This window comes from Rhinolophus sinicus, linkage group LG15 (assembly GCF_036562045.2).
Source record: "Rhinolophus sinicus isolate RSC01 linkage group LG15, ASM3656204v1, whole genome shotgun sequence".
Taxonomy (NCBI): Eukaryota; Metazoa; Chordata; class Mammalia; order Chiroptera; family Rhinolophidae; genus Rhinolophus; species Rhinolophus sinicus.
Genome location: NC_133764.1, coordinates 16,038,421 through 16,060,666, shown reverse-complemented (window position 1 = coordinate 16,060,666; position 22,246 = coordinate 16,038,421). Strand labels below are relative to the sequence as shown.

Here is a 22,246-nt window from a genome sequence, read left to right as displayed (position 1 = left end):
AATTCTCTGCTTTTCATGTGGTTCCTAGCCTCCCTCTGACAGCATGACCTGTTCTGGGATTGCCGGCTCTGATTCCTTTGATGTCTGTCTCCAGGATACCTCCCTGGAATCTGTGCAGAGAGGAGTGAAATTGTCTGGTGCAAGTGTGTTGTGGGAGGGGGAGGTGAGGAGAGACCCCCGTAACTTGGTGGAAATGAGGTTGAACTGGCAATAATCCGGGAAGAACATATGTTCTCCTTGATAATGGCGAATATTTCAGTTTTTCTTTCTTTTCTGCCCCCTCCTCCCCTACCAAGTTTTCTCTTCAAGCGCTACCTCCGTATTCATTGTGCAGTGATCATTGACTGGTGGTTTTCTTGAGTTATTTCTTATTTCCTAAGTTCTTCAAAGCAGGGGCTCGCCTCTGGCCACTTCCCTCTCTGAAATGTGTGGGTTCTCTTTTTTAGCCATCCCTCTCCTTGTTTTACAAAAAACACAAAAAACAAACCCCCCCCCCACAGCCACCTTTTTTTCTTATTATAGAGAATTTTAAATAGACCTAAATATATTTCAGAGTAATATTATGAACCCCCGTATACCCATCATCCAGCTGCAACAGTGATCACCCCATAACCAACCTCGTTTCATCTATACCCTCTCCCATCCTACCTCCCCATCATTTTGAAGCAAATGTCAGACATTTTATCATTTCAACCATAAATATTTAAATAGAAGGTATCTATAAAAGGTAAGGGTTTGAAAAAGAACCAATACTATCATTGCACCCCAAAATTAATAATTCCTTAATATCATCAAGTATCTAATCAGTGTTCAAATACTCCATATCTCGTTTTATATGTATTCAAGGGTCAGCTTTTAAAATTACATGTATGTCTTGATTAATCTCCAGCTTTCATTCACTTAAATATTTACCCAGCCACAGGCCTACGGAGCTCTCATGGAACGGCCCGCAAGCTAGCAAGGGGCATTCAGTGGAAGGCAGCCCGTGGAGGATGCTTGCCCAGGCCCTCACCTGGAAGGTGCTGGCCCCAGGCCACAGACCCTCCTAGCCGGACGCCCCTGTGGCTGGAGCCCTGAGCTCCGTCTCTCTTTTGCAGCCCCTGGAGGCTATGGAGAGGTTCCTCATAAACTCGGACTGTGGGGTCACAGAAAAGTTTTGTTAAATGTGTCGTACCAAACGAGAGCATTTACAAATGATACTCCTTTTTTCTTGTTTAACCATCTTGGAGAGCACTCAGTTTGTACTGAACACTATTCTAAGTGCTCATACATGTTAGCTCTTTCATTGTTGTAACAACCCTAAAGACTCGCTTACATTTACCGGAGGGAAATGCTTATTTTCTGTGTCTTTTATATTAGTAAGTATTTGGTGGTGATGAACACATGTCCTGCCTTTTCTGGGACACGCCCAGTTTTATATCTTTTTTTTTTCCAGTAAAGGTGAGTTTATATATATAAATGGGAACTGTCATGCCTATGTAAAGTGTTTCATATATACCTTCAGGTTCGGAGAAAAAAATCTATTGCAAGGCCATGTATTCTGCAAACTGTTTTAGCCAACAGCCCTGGCGCCTGCCTGAGATGCCATATGCCTTTTACATCAGGGGTCTGTAGCATCACCCTTCTTTCCTCACTGTGTGCACGGCCAGGAGTTGGCACTCCAGAAAGGAGGCAAGCTGACACACCTCACTGTTGTCTCCCTGCTTCTCTATAGCTCAGTGCTTTTCATCCAAGCCTGTGTTTTCCACAGCAGACTTCTGTCTTCAGGTCACTTTTGGGGACTGGGAGGTGTGGGAGGAAAAGAATCATTGGGCCCAGGTGCACAATGTGTCCACTGCCAGAGGGGCTTTCCCTGGGGCAAGTGCTAGCCCTGGTCTGGAACGGTGCACAAGCAGCGTGTAAGGGTTACAGCTGGCATGCAGTCACTCTCCAAGGCAGGCACAGCTGCTCAGACGGAGGGCAACGCTTCCACTCTAATGGGAAGATAAAGGTAAAACAAAACTGGAAGAATTTGTAACAGACAACGGTTTTGGTTCTAACGAGAGAAGGTTGCTTTCGCCAGGCCCTCCAGTGAATGGTTGTTACCCCTGATTGCGTGTCTTCATTCCCCAGGCTGAATAATGAGTGGCAGGCTAGTGGAGAGACCCCAGCCCTCCTTGGGAGGACAATTGATGTAAGCAGGAGGGGGACTAAGGATAGTGTAGCCTCGTGGCAGCAGGGCTGCAGGTTTTATTTTGGGTCAGTTTGCAGGATGCTAAGCAGACTCTCGTGTGGCTGGCGTGGTGTGAAAGGTGGCTCTGTTTTCTGAAGAACTGCAGCAGTGAATACCTACCTTAATAGCATTTTCTCCCAGAGCTCTATCAGAGTAAGCTCCTTCTGTTATGGTCGTGATCGGCGTAGCTCAGGGTCTTATGCACAGGAGGAGCTCAATAAATACGTATTGCACGAACCAGTGCATAGCTCATTGATCAGAAAGCTCCTTTATTGCCGCCCTGCATGGATCCCAAAGCTGGTGTCTTGTGCTTTTCACACGACCTTACCAGATCTTTTAACATTGTCACCGCTCGTCACCTCTCGTTTGCTAGGGTGTTGTTTATTCTTCCTTGGCCAGGAGGTTCGAGGAGGGCTTTCCGAGCTTTCCTCCAGCCACACCCCAACCCGATTTCATAGCTCTCAGTTTCAAGAATTGCCATTTCCCAAACCTCATCGCCTGGTTGGCTACCCACAAAATAGCCTCGGGTTTCTCCTTGTCCTGTCGGCACAGCCCTTCAGTGGTAGCCCCCCACCTCTCAGTGTTGTTAAGCTGAGGGGATTTGGGGCCATCACAAAGACCACATCATGCAGGAAAGGTGGTGACTTCTTGCCAGAGAATCCCCAGAAACTTAGGAATCGGGGTGGAGTCCTGGGGCTGTTTGCAAAATGGTGCAGCGATGAGTGGCCGCACATGATGACTCTGTCCAACTAGAAAGTCAGCTTGGAAACGGGTTAGAAGAATGTTCTTACTTGGGTTGGAATTTGGCCAGACTTGGGATTTTACTGACCGTCAACTCAAGAACTGTTTGAGAAGTGACCCCCTAGTTTTCTTCTTATTATACTAATTAAATTTCTTGCAGTCAGCATTAATTACTTTTATGATCACGAAGTTAAAAAAGTAAATAACTACTTAAAAATAAATGGAAGTTCTAGAACACCATGTCATTTGTTAAACCGCCTAGGGAGGCATGCACCCATGTCTTCCCCCAGTTGTTTATTTTTCAATTAATAAAGGGGAAGGCATGTTTGTGCTCGAGGCTCAAGGACCTTGGCTGCTTGCGTTGGAACCTGTGAACTGAGTCCAAATTGATAGCGTTCTGGTGTTCATGTAGGCTTTTATTTATTAGTATTATTAGTTTTTATAAAAACAGCTTAAAGGAAGGCCTATTTTTCCAACTGACCGCGTAGAGTTCAGGATAAACAGCTTTGTGACCAATACGGATCTGGATTTACTGTAGGGGTCTTGGATTTTTTTAAAAAATGCATTGTTTTAAGTTAGTGGGAGGCAAAGATGAAAGGACATTTTAAGATAAGCCCTGTGAGTAATTTTGCGTTGCAGCGAGGAGTGGAGATGGATGGGATTTGCTTTGGCATTCGTGCATAGTCCCGATGTAGAAAGTATCCTGAAGCAGAATGCTACCCGGGACTCGTGGGCAGTGCCGGGGCCCTTGTGTGGGCTGGGGTTTGGGAACTAGCATGTGGTGAGTCTAATATTAGGAGATCAGGGCTCCCCCTGCCCCCCTCTTTATCCTTAAAGCTCTGTGTCCCTCTTACATTGTGAGCTCCGAGTCTCTCCCCAGCCTTTCTCTTGTGTTCTCTCTGTGAGCAGTCCTTGAGTTTATTTCTTGGCTTCTCATCTTTTTAGTAATCAGATTTTCTCCCTTGCCAAGCTCTTTTCCCAAAGGCCTTGCCTCAGTCTGAGGATACACACTCGCCAGTTGGAATGGTTCTGAGTTTTAGGGACAAAGGTTGTCTTCTGTCAGTGGTGACCACAACCAGAAATATAAAATCATACCAGAAAAACTGAATACCTTTTATGTGATTGGTTATATTATGTCTTGGTCCCGGTGGCACTAAATTAGCTTGCATTTTGGAACTTTTGAGAAACGGAAATTTTTAGTTGTCCTAAGGGATTCAGGCTGCAAATATTAAAAGTTGGTGGGAAGGGACTATGCCAAGTGGTCGTGAAGATTGAAATAGCACCGTTAAAGAAGGGCCCTTGCTGCTTCCTTTCTAATTTCTTTAGTGGTCTTGGACAGTTCAAATCAATTGAAAGAAAATTTTGACTCACCACTGACCAATCGCCTTTCTGAGTCTTTGTTTCCTCTCCTTTAAAACAGGAAGTTAGTTGGACTGAATAATTCCTAAGTTCTCTCCAGCTCCAAAACCTTACGTGAACATCAGGTGGTTATGTGGATTTCTGAATTTGAGAGATGGGAGATGTTTAGATTTTGTAAGAAAAACTAGTGTACTGGTTGACTTGAAATAAAGAAATCATAAAAATAACCTTCAAATTAGTATAGTTAATGTATGGGATAATAAAGACTACTGATAACAGCTACATTTAATCAACAGTTACTATACGTGGGACATTGTTTTAGTTTTTATATGTGTTCGTTTATTTGAGCTACATGACAACCCTCTGAGGTAAGTGCTGTTACAATATTAACCCCCTTTTATAGATGTAGCAACTGAGGCGCAGGGTGGTTAGGGAACTTTCACAGGGTCACAAATTGTATGTGATACAGCGGGGATTAAAATCCAGGCAGGCTGACACCAAGGCCAAGCTCTTCCCTGTCACACCCGACGGCCACCGTAATCCACTGTTCATGAATGTGTGTACTGGCCCTCAGTGGTTCCCCAGCCCTCGGGCAGCCTACAGGAGCTCCGGTGCTTCTCATGATGCTGAGTGCAGTGGCAAGATGCAGGCTGGTAGGACCGAGAGTCAGAGGTAAGAGGAGAGAGGGGCAGCAGGTTGGTCTGAATTCCTTGTCTGGTGGACGGTGGGCAGGGAGAGACCACAGACCCCCGCAGTGTCATTGTACACAGAGGAGACTGACGCAAATAGAACACACATCTGTCTCTCGTACCTTCCCAAACCTCCATTCACCCTTAGGCTGTGGTACTAACCTTTTTTTTTCTCCCCCCCTCGTGGTTTGCTTTGCACCTGGTACTTTGTAGTCCTCCTGGGCACTGGTCTTTCTTCAATGCATATTCACTCAGTGACTCGTTAGAGCAGTGGTTCTCAGGGCCTGCTGTGCGCAGGCCACCCACGCTGGGCGCTGCTCCATCCCAAGTTCCGGGGCAGTGGTCGCTGCTCTCCAGCAGGCAGCCCCCGGCAGGCACATGCCCCGCACAGCAGGCTTCCCTCCCACGTCCCTCTGTGTGCTGGTTGTTCCTTCACCTGGAATGTCTTCCCTTCTACTCTGTGCCTGTCCAGATCCGGCTGTGACCGCCCTGAAGCCTTCTCCAACTCTCGGGAGAGTCCCTTTTTGGAACCTCTGGTGTCATTTTTCTCGTCAGCAGTTTGGCACTTGTTCATGTTGATTTATGGTTTTCATTTTCCTTTCCAAACAGTATGATAAGCACTTTGAAGGAAGGGGAACGGGAATGAACATTTTAGATCACTCTGTCTGTGTTCACCTGGGACTCAGAACAGTTCTCAATTGGTTTCTGGAACTTTCAACTTTAATGTCTCTTATTAAGGACGGTTAGGCCCACAGGTCAGCCCACCGACCTCTGGACCTCAATTCCAGCAAGGCTGTTTTCGAAATGGAAATTAGTCCTATTTCATGAAGCTGGTAAAAATTGTGAAATTCATTACCCTAAGAAGGAAAACATGCAGCACACATTATAAATCATTAATGATAGTCATCTGTTCCTACTAAGAGACTCGAGGGTAACTATGTCATCCCTGGGGCTTCTGTTAATAGCAACGTGCTCTGTGTCCTGAGCCAGGTATGACAAGGTTCATCTTGTCTGCCCACATTGATTGATTAGTAGCAGCTTTGTGAGCTGAGTGTTAAGAAGGATTCTGAGGTTTTGTCTGATTGCTGTGTCTGACGAGGGCTCTGTAGAGGGAAATGGTGGCAGCCATGCAATGTTCTCTACCCTCCTGGCCCTCTTGATTCCCTCCAAACAGAAGCAAAAATGAGAAGCTGGCAAAGCATGCATCCTGGAGCCCATCGTCAGAGTGTATTCGGATGCAAGGTACTGCTTCACCACTCCCACTTTGGTCTATTTTGAGTCAGAAATAGCTAAAGGATATCTGAGAGCTCTGTTGAGAATGTCAGGAGCCAGAAGTGAAGTGCCTCTTGCATCCTTATAATAGCAGATGACTTATGCAAAGCCAGCCACAAGGCACTTGCAACCTACTCAGCTGCTCAGCCAAGGGGTCACCCAGTCCACTCACTGCCCACAGATGGCTCTGGCAAATGGGTACCTGTCATGCGGGGGACCCTGCTCGCTGCGCCATTTGTCGTGCGGGAGACCCTGCTCGCTGCGCCATTTGTCGTGTGGGGCGGCCTGCGGGGTCTCTGCTCCCGCTCCCCACACAAGAACGCAGGATATGGTGAGGCCAGAAAGGAACACCCACGGAGCCATAGATAGGGGAGTCATACCACTATATTCTCTCTGGCGGCACTATACTCTCACTGGAGGCTGGATCCACACTGTCCGCAAACCGCCATCCACACTTGCCAGCCCAGCCGCCATCTTCTTGCTAGCCCCATTCTTTCTTTCTCTCCTAGCGTAGCCACAGCAGTTATATTGTGGCCAATGGCTCACTGGTTACAGCTGACGGCCAACTAGCCACAGCTGATGGCCATGCAATCACAGTTGATGGCCATTTACTACCTGAGCCAGTAGCTGTCTATGTGAGGCCGAGAGCCTGGAAACTACTTTCTGGGGCTCTGCCCCCACAGTACCTCTCAGAAGCTTCTTCCAGTGATAGGAGGGCTTCCCTGTGGCTCCCACCAGAACTCACCCAGGGCAAGCAGGCATCACCTCTCTGGCCATGGCCCTGGGGAAGCTCGTTCGGGAGATTCTTTTAAACATGCATATTTTCTCAGAAGGATCTCAGGCCTTCACCTGAAATGGCCTTAATGGATAGTTAATACTTTAGCTGAGAAGATGATCGCACCCAAACCTGCCAAAGTTTTGGTTTTCAAACATGAGCCTGCCTCAGGCTCACCTAGAGGACTTGTTAAAATACAAATTCCTGGGCCCGACCCCAGAACTTCTGACTAGGTAGATTTAGGGCAGGGCCCCAAAATTTGCATTTCTAACTAGTTCTCAGGTGATAACTGCTGATGCTGCTGATGGCTGGTTCAGGGACCCCACTTTAAAAACGACTCCTCCTGGGGCAAAACCATGCAATGCTGGTTGGGAGTCAGGTAGGAGACATATTTTTTCAGATAATCTTTGTCTTAGCTTTTTTTCTAGGTTTCCAAGTAGATTAAAAATTTTTTAAAAATTAAATAATAGATGCTATGGCTACAAAGAAGTCCAACAGTATACACAGGCTTATAATAAAAAGTGATCTTTCTCTGTTTCTTTCTATTCCTAAAAGCTACCACTTTTAAGTGTTGTGGCTTTTTTCCTTTTTTAAATTTTGGTAATTACATCCATATCTTTACATAATATATGTTCCTGCTGCTATTTCTCTGTCAATCCTTTTTCAACATTATTGTTACTTTTCTGCTAGGGTAGATGACTGTTTGGCTCGCTGAAACCAACCTTGCCTTGCCCTACCTGGTTCTCTTGATATAATTATATCACCATTTATGGTTCTCTTGAGTACACTCTTAGCTCTAAATAACATACTTATGCCTTTAATTCTTGTCCTGCAGTAAATACTTTTTACGATTTGAGAATGTTGGTATCTTTCTACTTCGCCCTTCCGTTCTCCTTCCCCTCCCCCTCCTGTTTTCTGTCCTCTTTCCACAGCAGCCCAGCAGCTTTACAGTCTGGATTTAAACCTTAATTTTTGCTTTATCAAAGTTGGTGATATTTACATTCTATTTTATGTAACTGTGATTCATGCTTTGTGTGCAGGTGGAAATTCATGCTGTCTGCAGTTAAAACAATCTAAATATTGTTCAGGGTAAATTCAAGTGGTACGTGATGAATACATTGTTTTTTTGTGCATCTTGTTACCTTTTCTGAAGCTTATCATTGCCTTTTCTCCCCTTGTATTGTTTCACTATGTCCTCAATTTTTGCCTCTAAAACGCGAGTCATTCAGGTATTCTACTGAGTCCCCATTTTGCCTTGGAGGCCCCCCTTTCCTGGGACTTTCCAGTCCTCCTCCATTCCAGACAGGTTGTCCTCTGTGTCTGCTGCATAGCTGTCACATAGAATTGGTTTCCAATTGGACTCTATTCTAACTCCAGTCACTGATTGGATCCAAGTTTTTGTGTGTGTGTGTTTTTTTTTTTGTAGCCCAGATACCAATTATGAGTGTTACCAAGGAGATCTTAAAGCACAAAATGCATTTTCAAGAGCAGAGCTTTAAAATTTAGTATGTGAGTTCAACACAGGTTAAGTGTAAATGAGAATCAGCTGTCTTTGGATTAAACGCTACTATACAGCTTTTTAAAGAAGATTAAAAAAGGAAGTAAAATAAGGATTCCAAATGTTGTCCTCTTTCCAGAACAGCCCAGCAGCTTTACAGTCTGGATTTAAATCTCCCCCAGTTGGGCCAGCATGGAATTTAGGGGTTGAAGGGAGCATGGTACGGTGGGAAATGGTAGATTAAGATTTAACCCAAATGCTGAGTTCAAATCTTGCCTTTGGCCCCTGTTAGCTAGTTGATCTCCCTTATAATACCGTGTTTCCCCAAAAATGAGACCTATCCAGACCACCAGCTCCAATATAAGACTGGGTCTTGTATTATTTGGAGCAAAAATTAATATAAGACCCAGTCTTATATTATATTATGTTATATAAGACCCAGTCTTATATTATGTTATATAAGACTCAGTCTTATATTAAAATAAGACTGGGTCTTACTAATTTTTGCTTCAAAAGACGCATTAAAGCTGATGGTCCGGCTAGGTCTTATTTTTGGGGAAACACGGTATAGACAATAAACTCAGACTTCCTGAAGTATTGGGAAGATTAAATAAACCAAAGGATAGGAAAGCACACTGAAAACCTGAGATGTTTGTGTGTACAGGTTGTCATTATGAAGTTGTGAACAGATGTTGGATCTTGCTACAAGAGCAAAACCTGCAAAGACCGAAAGTAAGAAAAATTTGAATTGGAGTTTAATGCACAATCAAAACGATCTGTAAGTTGGATACATGGAATAATATGAACCAACATGTGACTGCAGGAATCACGAATCAACTGCCACTAGGGACCAGGCGGGCGAAGTGGAAGGAAGTGGTCTGTGTGGTGCCCCAAATAGAGGCCCGTCCAAGGGGAAACGCAACACGCCCCTCTAGCAGACGGTGCCCTGTAGGAATGAGGTCTGCTGCTTCTTCAAGCTTAAAATCTGGATTTTTCACTTGAAACCAGCTAATTTTTATATGCTGTTAGCCAGTTTACATTTTTTCTTAACACTGGGCAAACCAAACAAAGCATATACGCAGTTCACCAATCAAAGGCCTCTGCTTTACATATGCAGATTAAGTTCATAAAAATTGTTCTGAATATTGCATTTACACAACTGATGATAGTGTCTTCTCCTCGTTTAGGGGTATCTGCAGTCAAATGCTCTACCCCTGAGCTGCACCCCCTTGTGATATCTATATGTGTGAGTAACATTACCTGAATCCTTTTTTTTCCGAAGGAATTAAGAATAATGTGGAGCTGAATGGCCAGGCTGGAGTCCTTTAGAAACTGTGAGAAACTTCCCTCTAGGTTAATATCCATCCAAGAATTTGCACTTGGGAGCATGTTGGGTCAGCCACTCACCAGTTCACCATATCTGGCCCTCAAGGCTCCAATGCTTTTTTTATACGTCAGGAATTCCAGGTATACTGCCTTTCTCCAAATACTCTTACTTTTGAAGTGAAGTATGAAGTTAGTTAGCGATGTCACTTTTTAAAGAAGTGCTGAGTCATTATAATCCCCATTTCCCACCCTCCGTGCTCACCAAGCTCTTTAATACAGATGGTGCCAAAAAAATGTATACACGTCTTAAGCAAGGAAATAACTGTATTAAAACTGTAATACTCAAGATATGAGTATACTGATAACAAATGGTGAATACAAGTCACGTTTGACTTCTGCAATTACAAGAGGTGCTCAAAGCGTGGTTACCATCTGCATAATTTTAATACATTTTTTTCCTTTCATAAAATGTGTATACATTTTTTGGCACCCTCGGTTGTAGCCCGTTTGTATAGCGCTTTATCTGCAGAAAACTTTTATCTGTATTCTCATTAGTTCCTTACAACAGTCCTGGGAAATAAGTCTTCCAGATTTTTTGGTCAGGGCGTGCTTCAAGCTCACAGTCTGGTTTTCCTCTATCTATGACGTTGATTTTCTCCTTTTTGAACTATGACTAGCCCAGTTTCTCAGAGGAGTTGACTTTGTCAACCCCCGCCTTTCTAGCTGGTGAGATCTAGGTATAGCAAAAAGGAACATTAAGTGTAGACTCGAGTAATGAAAGGACAGCTGGGGAGGGGTTGGCAGGGCTATCTCCAGATGGTATTTTGAAGTTAGCTTCACCCCTCTTCCTTTTCGCCTGTCTCATTTTTACCTGCTTCGGTCCTTTGCCCTGAGAGCCTGGTGCCCTCTGACTGGTATATAAGACCCCTTACTGCTGCCCTGCAGCCAAATGAGCCCAAACCTCCTGCTCCCTTTTTCTCCTTTCACCTCCTATGCCTGTACTCCTTTCAGCCCTCCATCAGATCACCCATTTACCTTCCAGGGTTATTATAAACATTTTTCCTGGCTGCATTGGGTGGGAAGATGGGCAACTGTATTTAAGAACAGGCCTTTTCATCACCTAGAACCACGTTCCCAAGAACACTTGGGATGCTGCCATTAATAAAGAGGGAGGGGGGGAGGGAAAGCCACTTAGAATATGCAGATTTAACACTGTCCTGGTTTTTTGAGGGCTTTAAGCCATCCCAAAGGTTCCTGACAGGTAGTAATTTGTCGTTTTGCTGAGACACAGATTTGAATTGTAGTTTGGTTTTAACTTTTACCTAATTAAAACTTGTTTTGTGAAAAAAAAAAAAAAAAAAAAAAAGTCTCTCTTGGAAAGAAAATCAGCTGCTAGTATTAATGATGTTAGGAAAGAAAAAGCAAGATGTCCAAAAAAGGGATAGGTCTTAGCCAAAAAACAAAAAAAGAAAGGATAAATTAAAGACTAGATGATGAATTTTGCTGTGCTGGGAATAAGTCCACCATATACTTCGTAGGGAAAGTAGGAAGTTCATGAAAATTTTAGCAGTTGCTTGAGCCAGGGCGGAATTTTTTGTGGTGGTAGAGAGTTTTGAAGAAGGTTGAAAAGAGGGTTAACTTGCAGTGGGAGGTGAGACATTTAAAAAAAAAATCAAGAGAAAGCCAGAAGCTTCTACAACCCTTTCTGTATTTATGGGTTTGGGGATTTATGAAGCTGTCTGGTTGCTCTTCTCTGGAATGTCAGGGCTCTGTTGCACCCCTGTCCTTGGATGTGTCCAGGCAGGTGCCACATGGCCAGCTGTCAAGACTATAGTGAAGGAAATTCCTGCATTTGGTTCCCGGGAGGCCTCATTCTTTGACGTTCTAATTTCTCTATCTTTTCCTACCATCCTTCCTTCTGTGCACCTCTTCCTTCTGTGCACCTCTCAGCAGCCTGAGTCAATCGGTGTTGAACTGAAAGAAGCAGAGGTTTATGGTTGCTTAGTCCTCGCACCTGAGTACACTGGCTACTCCCAGGGCCCTGGGCCAGACTTCAAAGCAAGCAGTTCCTTTTCCTTTCCGTCTGTTTTAGAATCTCCTCCCACTGCCACACCTCCTATCCTCTGACTGTCTCAAATTGCCACCTAGACCTGTCTCCCAGCTCTGTAAAACTCTAGCATCTGCCTGCCTTACTTGGGTAGTCTTTTCTAGTGATGGGAGTTTGGCAGATGAAGGTAATTTACACTTAAAGTGTGAAGGAGGCTTGATCTTTGAATGTTGGCATTTTAAAACCAAATGAGGCTTAGTGGTTGCCAGAAGCTGGGGGGAGGGGGCATGGTGCATTCGTGTTTAGTGGGTACAGACTTTCAGTTTGGGAAGATGAAAAAGTTCTGGAGGTGGGTGGTGATAGTTGCAGCATAATTTAAATGAAATACTTAATGCCACAGGATTGTATGTTTAAAAATCGTTGCAGTTTTTACGATGTGGCTATTTTACCACGATAAAAAAGAATTTAAAAAATTGAATGAGGCTTTCACAAAGAATATTAGACAAGTATTAATAATGGAAGATCTTTTAGAAAATTTGGAAAATACAGGGAAGCCCAAGAAAACAGGAATCCTAAATCTCCCTACTGCTAACATTCTTCATTTTGCTGTTCGTATGTCCGTCCGGCCCTTTTTCTGTGTGAATGTAATCTTTATACAGAAAGGGGGACTAAATCATGCATACTGCTTTGTAGTTTCATTGTATCATTGGTATCTTCCTATGTCATCAAATATTCATCAATACATCATTAGTTTTAACAGTTGCATGATGTTCGTCATTCCTGACGCCCAGATAAGGCCTGTATGTATTCTCATTGTAACCTATATAATTATATCATACCACTCGTCAGAGTTTGTAACATCCATGTTTTGGGGAGTGCTTGGTGTCTGTCTCCTCATAAGAGTATAAAGTTAGTGAGGATGGATACTGTGTGTGTTTAGCTCACCGTTTTATTCCCAGTACCTAACACTGCCTGGCCCGTTTCAGGTCTGCAATCAAAAAGTAAAGACATGAGCACCTCATTGGACATTTCATTTTCCAATTTTTACTCATTTTATACATAAAAGCTCATTTACTTCTTTAGAGAAAACTGTACAAATCCCTAAATGTTTTCTTATTAAAATTCTCTGTAAGTCAGATAGATATAGTGTTTCTAATTATTAAAGTAATACGTGCTCTATGTGGATTTCAGAAAAACACAGAAAAGAAGAAAGAAAAAAGTGACGGTGGTGATCACCCACAGTCCTTTTTCTGGGCTCTAGAATAAATAGCATAATTTTCTGTTCCTTAGAGTTTGAAAAATTGCCTGTGAACCATCCGAGCCCAGGGTCTTTTTGGGCAGGTGGTAATTTGATAATAATGTATAGATAGTCCATGATTATTGTTATAGTCAAGTATTTTACTTCTCAAGTTAGTTTTGGTCTTTCATGTTTTCCTCTGAGAGTATCCATTGCATCCAAATGAGCTTTTAATTGGTGAAATGCTGAGGAGAGATTTTGTGAGTGAAGTGCTCAGCCTTAACCAGTCTATGAAACAATAGCTAGCTTTGCCATCATCAGGTAAGACAGAGGCCTCCAAAGATGAAGACATCTGATTTCTGGGAGAAAGTAGCAAAGAGTGGGGATGTATTAAGCACACTCCATACAGGAGGCAGGGAGTCTCTGGGGAAGGAGTTGCCAGGGTATCTCACAGGTTTGTTTTGTATGTGGGAAGGACCAGCAGGCTTTGTCACCATAGTGACCTTGGCCTTATTGAGGGTCTCTTCAAGGCTGAATAGCCATCACCATTCACAATGTCAAGTCAGCTTGTCGTTGAGCTGCTGGCCAGCCTCACTTAACACCTGCTAACTGGAGGTAACTCGTGCCTACCTAGTTCTTCTGAGGGTTAAATGAGATGGTGCAGGTAAAGGGTTTCACACTCCCTTAATGGCTATTTTCCTTATTCTTCTATGCTAGACACTGTAATAGCACCCCCTGGGGACATAAATTAGATGACTAAGGAAGGGCCCTGTGAGTAGGGAAGACAGAGGATAAAGAAATCGAAGGCAGACTAATAATGGAGAAAGGAATAGCCCTCTGTCTGAGGAGGAAGCTCTGCTGATGAGACGTTTGCCACTGCATGTTAAGGAGACGTGATGGCAGCTGGAGGAGTGTTCCAGACGGAAGACATATGTGTTGTGGGCAACGGGGTCAGAGCATGGCATGTTCCAGGGCAACACAGAGGACTAGTCATTTGTCGTAGCTGTAGTGATGCCGATGGAAACTGGAAAGGTGGGTCGGGGCTAGATCGGAAAGGCCCAAAGCACTGAGACCCGTTCCTAGTGGCAGGCAGGAGCCATTGAGAGTTTTAAAGCAGAGAAACGGTAGGATCCCAGTTAGTTTAGGAAGGTTGACGAGGAGAGAGGGGCTCCAGGCAGGGGGCAGTTAGTAGGCAGTTGTGGCTCGTAAGGTGCGAAACAGAAGTCCTGACCTGGTGGGATAGTGGCAGCAAGGAAGGTAGAGCCAGGGAAATCTAGAGGAACTTGGGAACTGAGTGGCCATCAGAGCTGACGTGAGAGGAAAGAGGGAGGAGATGAGCGTAGCTCAGGAACCCAGCTCGGGCTGTTGGAACTCACGTGCAGCACCTCGTAAGAGCTGAGAATGGGCTCCCTCTGCACCTTTTCTCACTTTCTCACATCTCGCTTGCTTTTAGCCCCACACTTGAGCTACCTAGGTCTTTTGTTAAGTGCTTGCTTTTGGAATGTACCCCTTTGATTTTTATTGGTGGCCCTATCCCATTTCCGATGAACAATTCTTACCCTTGGAATCCATGTCCATAAATACAAGGTTAACCCGTTTCTCTTTCCCCGTAGGGTCACAGATGGCCACTTATTTACTAGAATTATGCCCTTTGCCCAGCACACTGGGCAAGGGTTTGAAGCGGGGAGCCGAGGGTTGAAGAAATTCAGAGGAAGGAGAAGTTTGGGGAAAGTGGACACGTTGAGTTTGAGGTTCCCTTGGGATAAGTAGGTGGTGACAGCAGGCGGATGGAACACGGAAGAGAGGCTGGGTGAGGAATGAGTGAGGAATCATTAGCATACCCGGCTTTGTCCAAGCCGTGGGAGGAGATGAGTTTATCTTATGGGAGGAGGAGAAAGCCCTGGGTGGAACCAGCAGCCCCGGCATTTAGAGGGGCTGGTGTAAGAGACCAACGTGGACAATCACAGAAGCAGAAGAGCCAGGAGAGGCAAGGGAAGAGTTTCAAGGAAGAGACGGAGGGCAGTGGTTTCAGAGGGCAGAGTGGACTGAAAACGAGGTAATGGATTTGCCATTAGAAGTCACCAGTGGGAGCAGATTCTGTACCATTGCAAGGGCAGAAGCCCTCCTGCAGGGAGCCAGGGAGTAAGCAGGGATGTGGTGGAGAGTCCAGAAGCTTGGTGCTGAGTAAGAGAAAGGAGTGGTTGCTTGAGGATAAGCAGCTACTTTTTGGGGTGGTAAAGAGCTGACTGTAGGTTGACGAGAAGGAAAGTGAGCAGTAAAAGACAATACCCTTGTGTTCATGCCAGTCACTATTCTAGGTGCTTTGTACATGTGGTCCCCCTCGGGCTTCACTACAAATCTGTGAAGATAGATGCTCTTCTCTGTATTTTATAGCTGAGAAAACGGAGTCACCAAGAGGTTAAGTCATTTTTAAAGGTCGCCTCGCATTTAAGGGGCCGGTTTAGAATAACAGCAAGTGCACAGGTGGAAGAGTTAGTGGTGGGAGGTGGGGAACCAATTTCTGAAATTGCGGGAAGGAGATGAGGAGGGAAAAAGAGGGAGGAGGGGCTGGAAGAGTCCTTACTGGATGCCCTGTTTCCTTGGTGAGGATGAGACAAGATTGTTGAGAGTGAATGGTTATGGGGTAGAAGACCTGGTAAACTTTTGAAACAACTGCTGTGGGTACTAGCCAGGGAGCTGAAAGACAATCACTGAAAGGATTCCTGGGCGGTGGAATCTTCTAGATGCCTTGGAAGGCAAGGAGCTAGAGAGTAGATTAGTAAATCAAGAGCTAATTGAGAATGTAGTATGTGCTGCCAGTGAGAGTCTAATTGATGAGACTGACCCTGAGGTGTAGGCTGGACAGTAAGTAAATCCGGATATGGGTGGAGAGCCTGGGGTGGGGGCGCTGCAGATCTGGAGGGAGCTGGCCAGGGCTGGTCACTTGGGGAGGGAGCTGGACACTGGGGCTGCGGATGCTGGAGAAATTGGGTTCGTAGACTGTGCCAAGGCTAGGCAGGCACCAAGACCAAGGCTAAGGGCACTGCTGAGTGGTGCGGTCAGGTTCTAGTGGGGCCTCGGTGTTCTTAGGAATGAGAAGATAGCTGTATAGGCTTCTTGGCTTCTTAGGTTAAATCTGAGCAATCGTAAGATGTTGCCAGATTCCCCGAGGCCAAAGAGGTAGCTGGCGGGGAGAGATGAAAGGGCAGGAAGCAGGATTTCGAAGATTTCAGTTTTGAATTTGGGGGTGTTAAAGATTCAGGATGACGCCATGCTAACGTGAGTTGTAGGTGACGGTCCTTAGCATGGAGGAGGTTATGGAACTGGGTGGGCAACCTAGACAGATGATGAAGGCACCTAGGATGCCAGCAGTGAGTTGAGGCCGAGAGAGACGGAGGTACATTTTTTTCCACGTCCTGGAGGTTAGTGAGTATCAATTTGCAGGATGAGCAGAGGGAGGTATAGCCAGATGAGCTCACCCACCAGTGTGGTCTGCCAAGATTGAATGGAAGGTATTTCCAGGTGTTTTCTATCAGGACTGCTTTGCATCTAGGTGAATTTTCTGGATTCCTTTGCAACATTATTTTCCCACTTGTTTCTTGCCTCAGAGCTATGTACTACCTCATAAATGCTGATTGATGCCGTGCTCTCTCCCATTTGAGGGCCAAACGAGATGGATGCTGGGATTTCAATGAGTGAGGCCGGAGGGGACACAGACTCTAACCCCCAATAAAAGTAGGTATATAGAAAGGGATCTGACTTAGTCTTCACAAAACTGGCTGCGTTAACTTCCAATCACGCTGAGATTATAGAGCTTTTTCATCGTTATTACAATGCTCGCATTCAATAGCATCTCAGAATTAAGGAATTCTCACACTCCGTTGACAGACCCCTGGAACAAAGGTGGTTTGAGTGGAATAGTCACCCCCCCAGAACCATTTTTAACAAGGAGAGAAGCTGTGCAGACATGATTTAACTGATTTTGTTATCTGAGTCCTTAAATTCACCAAGGGTTCAACCAAACCCTTTTTCAGTCTTGAAACTAAGACAGAAGGTGATTAGAACTGAAGTGCATTGTCGACACAGTAGCCAGAATGAAGATGGGGATTACGTGCTCCCAGGGTCCAGTTCACAAAGTTAATAAAATGCTGTGACAAAACTCCCTAGTGCATCTTGCTTGGGAGCCTCCAGCTTCCTTTTAGATCCTCCTTCATTTTCCCTCCACACTGAATGTTACAAAGGAAAATAACCTTAATCAAGACCAGATCCCTTTGGGCCCAGGGTTCTGTGGCTCTGTTTCTGGCACAAAGGACCAGGCCTCGCACAGCCTCATTTGTCATCCTGTGATTACAGAGGGAAAGAGCTCTGTTATCTTGGGAGAAGTGATACTGAATTTTCTGGGGATTTTGTTTCTGTTTTTGGTACTTCTACGAGGATAATGTTCTAAGTTATTTTCTGATTTAGACACACCACTTTACTTTTCAAATGAAACGAAGCTGGTGTTTCATTTATTCCACAAGTCCTTAATGAGTTTCTGTTATGACGTGCCTTGTACCGGGCCATGTGCCTCCCGTAAAGTAGGAGCTCAGTCAACGTTTTATTATTATGAACTAGGGGTTCTCGTCCACAAAACTGATTACAACACACATTCGTTTTCTTCGCTTCCATGCCATCCCCCTTGTTTGGAATGCTCTTCCCACCCGTCCCCACTCTGCTCTTCCTCTGAGACTCGGTTTAGCCATCACCCCCTCTGCAAAACGTTAGCTGCTCGTCCCCACTGCTCCCGTGATGTGCTGTGTGCGTGCCTCTTCTAGAGCTGGAAGCTGGGGTTCACCTCAGGAGGTTGCATCGGGTAGGAGCGCCCGCTTGGGGTGGGTCGTCTGAATTGGCTCAGATGGTGCCGAGGGTCTGAGCCAAGTCCTTGAGGGAGGGCTGAGTGCCAGGCAGGGTGCCATAGGCTCCAGCGCTAAGTTCAAGGAGTGGACGGGACATCAAAAAGGGGGCATGAAGAAAAGGGTCAGAAAAGAGGTGGCAGCGTGATCAGAGAGTGGGAGCAGATTGAAAAGGAACAAGGAGGATCTGGGACAGTTGCCACAAGTGACAGGGTGGCACCTGGGGCTTGGCTTTCAGTTCATGAGTGAAAGCGTCCCAGACACAGATCACTTCATCCCTTTGTTCACAGAAGAATAAGCACTCTCATCGGAGGTGAAAGTCTATTTGATTTGTAACTCCAACGTGTGAAACGGAACAGGTCACATAGTGAGTGTCTCATAAACGTGATTAATGCACGAAGAGACAGACCTCCTGAAAATATCCGCCTTCAACTTGGTTAGAACATTTCTAAGGAAGGAATCTAATATATACAGCATGGTGACTATGGTTAACAATGCTGGATTGTATATTTGAAATTTACTACAAGAGTAGATCTTAAGTGGCCTCACCGCATGCACACAACAAATGGTAGCTGTGTGACGTGATGGATTGTTAATTAGCTTGAGTTAATCGTTTCACAATCATCACAGGGTACCCCTTAAATTATATACAGTTTTGTTAGTTATAAGTCAATGAAATTGGAGCGAAACACTGAGAGAGAAATAGCGAAACACTGAGAGAGAGAGAGAGACAGAGACAGAGACAGAGACAGAGACAGAGAGAGACAGAGAGAGACAGAGAGAGAGATCGATCCTAAGGAAGAGATTAAGATGGTGATTAACCTAGAAGCCTGTTACGAGCATAACTTACGAGTATAACGTTAGGCTCTCAATACTTCGTGGTAGTTTCACCACTCCAAGATCACTGCCCCATCTTTTCTTTTCATTCCCCTATTTGCCCGGACACTGACCTCTGCGCTACGGGTATCCCTGGGATCCCTGATCACTTAGAACTTTGATTCCTTGGATATTTACAGTAGCTAATCCAGCTGGGGTGCAATTTCACATCTCACCAGGAGGGACCATCACTTAACTAGATCCTGAACGCTTTGGAATATATTTATGTTTGTTTTCATTCCTGACATTTAGGTCAGTAAATTTGGAATTTAATGTATTAATTTTACTTAAAACAAGGGATTTGACCTTTAATCATTTCCAAAAGCCCCCTGTCAGGGAAAACTGTGTTGAAAATAATTTCATTTTCAGCAGGATGAAGAAGGAAAGAGTAAAATGGATCCTGACCACAGGAACCTGAAAGCCCATCACTCCTTGTGGTTTTTCCTATTTGATACTATGCTTCTGGAAGATGCAATTTTCCCCTTCCATTGCTGTTGTCGACATGCCAGGATTTCCAGCAAAGTGGCCCCAGTGTTTCGCTGGAGGTTACTTTTCATTGGAAGCAATTCAAATAAAATCATCATTCTGTTTCTCCCTTTTCATTTGACATTTGACTAAAACAATGCTTTGGCAGCTAGACAGGAGCTCTTAAGAGCTTCAGTATTTTTCTCCCAATCTTTGCCTTTTAAGAAGCACCCTTTCAAAATGTGGTTTAGAACTGAGCATAGAAATAAAAACAGAGAACTGATTGCTTTGAGACCCAAACTCTAGGGAGGAGGGGAAAAGACCTGGTGGAAACACCCTAGAGGTTCCCGCTCTGCCCCCTGTATGTAGTCACCCATTTTAGTGTTGCACTTCCTGGTCTCAGAACCGTCACCCTTGCGTTGTTGGGTCTGCTTTTGTGTCATTGCCAAGTTTCCAGCCCCAGGGCATCCTTGTTATATGCTGTGTTTGTTCCTGCACCAAAGCTGGTGAGCATTAAGCTATGTACTAATTAATTCTCACTTTTATCCCTTTCTTAGAAACAATTTGTAGATGTCGTCCACAGTTTTACTTTTTCTGTACTCTGAGGGTTCTAATCATCAGCCCACTTATTCTCAACTATAAAGTCCTCTTTTTCCAATACATGTTCCTTTCTGCCATCCCCAACCCCTTTAGTATTTTTTTCGTTCTATTTCCTTTCTTTCCTCTACCTCTGGCCTTGATTCCAGGAACTTATCCGTTCCTCCAGGAAATCCTGATTTCCCAAACATGGCTCGGGTATGCCTCCCATGTACTTAACAGTACTTTGTCCTTCCCGTATCATAAGACTCTCTGTTAACTTGCATGTTGAGTTCATTACCTTACTTAGTGGACTGTGAGCTCCTCCAAGGTTAGAAGCAAGTGTCTGTTAATCATCTTTTGTCGGCATCTAGTCCAATGCTGGCTCAAGGTAGCGTTTAGTAAATATTTGTTGACTTGTATATATTCCTGTCTCCTCTGGGAATCTGGCTTGCTCTATCAATTGCAAACCTCTGTATTTATTTTCAAGCTTTCCTCTACTGTCTCATTGTTTACCTGCCTCCTCAAAAAAATCTTCCTTCTCTCTTAATGAACTCTTCTCTAAGTTCTTGTCCCATCACTCTCCTTTTTATTTCCAAGCTTCTCTTTGGAATAGTCTACACACGGCCTATCTGTGTTTTTTCCCCTGATTTCCATTGTGATTGATTGTGCTTCCTGTGTTTTTCCTTAGCACTTGGCGCCTTCTTCCCTGAAGAGACCTAAAGCAGGTTACTTTCACGTGTTTCAGCCGCTCATTAGACTGTATCCTTCTGGAAGGGAAGGAGTCTGTCTCTGCAGATCCAGACCTGTGGCAGGTACTCAAGAAAGAAACAAACATTTGTATGGGGTTTGTTAAATAAAACCCCCTGCAGAGAATCTTTACTTATCATTGTGGTGGCACATAGATGGTTATTTCTTAGCTATCGCACTTACACAGACGTTAGTTTGGTATCATGTTCAGATACCAGGTATAATTAGAATGCAGTGAAATGCAATAGAATACAGTTTAAATCTTCCCTGAATTTGGTGAGGGCACACCTTTTTAATTAGAGTTAATGACCTTGCCATAACGTAAGTGACCTTATGCCAGTGGTGGTGAAGAGAAAAATCATTTTTTAATGTTTTTTTTTTTTTTCCTACTTCATTTTTCTGTTCTTTTACCGGGAGGGATAAGACAAAGAAGGTGCCAGGAGAGAAAGAGTTATCTGTGAGAACATCTGTCATTTGTTCTTTGCCTGGGGACGTAGTAGGTAGTTGGAGAACCTGCCTGGTTATCATTTTCTTCCCCCTTTTGGTCTGTGTTGGGCCATAGTCTCTCCGGGAAACTGCCCAATTCTCTTTTCTTTGCCTATTGAACTGGCAAAGACCCTGGGTGTTGTGTTGAAGAGTCTCTGCTGTGGCAGGGCAAGGGCCAAAATCTGCATCTGTAATCACTTCTGTTTTGAAACAGCGAAGCCAAAGCATCTTTTACTAGAGGCAAAGGGGGTTGCTGAACTCTGGGAAACTGACAAGCATGTGGAGTTTTCAAACAAAAGGAGAAAATGTGCCTTTCCAAGGATCTGCAGATGACATTTCGATGAATTGTGTCATCGGGTACTGGCAGTGGTTTGCTTAACAACTATTTGCTCTTTCAAATTCTCCCAAATTCAGGGGAAGGATTTTTGATGACTGGTTGTTAATTTTTCTGTCTGACTTCCCCTCTCTTGAAAGGAAGTTAACATATATGCGTATATTCGTGTTCAGAAAATTAAGCTCGGTTTTGTTGGTGAATATAAAAGAGATGACTCTGATAGAAAACTTTTATGTGGTCCAAACCATAGTCTGGAAAAAGATATTTCCGACGCATACAACAGAATAAAGGGCCATTTTTTTCCCCTTAATGCATAAAGAGCTCTTAAAATCAAATTGAGTAAAGAATTTAAACAGAGAAAGGAGTATACGTATGTTTATAAACATGAAAAGATGCCTGGTTCTGTTTATAATGACAGAAGTACAGTTGATAAAATGTGATATGTCACTATTAGAAAAGCAAAAAGAACATCTGAGAACATACAATGTTGGCAAGCGTGTGGAGAAACACACTCACACATGGATAGAGGGAGTGCTGATGGGTGCAGTTTCTTTGGAAGTGTCACTCAAAATTAAAATGTATGTAATCTTTGACCTACCAATTTCTAGGAATTTATCTAACAGAATTTACAAAAATAAAGCTGTCTTTACAGAGATATTCATTATAGCAATATTTGCAATTAAAATGTGAAACTGTACGTGACTATGAGGG

General features: G+C 44.2%; 1 protein-coding gene and 1 long non-coding RNA gene across 3 annotated transcripts in view; both read left to right on the top strand.

Moving 5' to 3' along the window:
• The window catches only part of NXN (nucleoredoxin), a 141,465-nt gene that overhangs the window by 31,572 nt on the left and 87,647 nt on the right, over positions 1-22,246 (top strand). The gene's annotated exons all lie outside the window — the stretch shown is intronic.
• Positions 13,689-20,181, top strand: LOC141568989 (uncharacterized). The gene is made up of 3 exons (XR_012492342.1): positions 13,689-15,212; positions 16,765-16,891; positions 19,294-20,181. It is a non-coding gene; the product is annotated as an uncharacterized LOC141568989 (long non-coding RNA).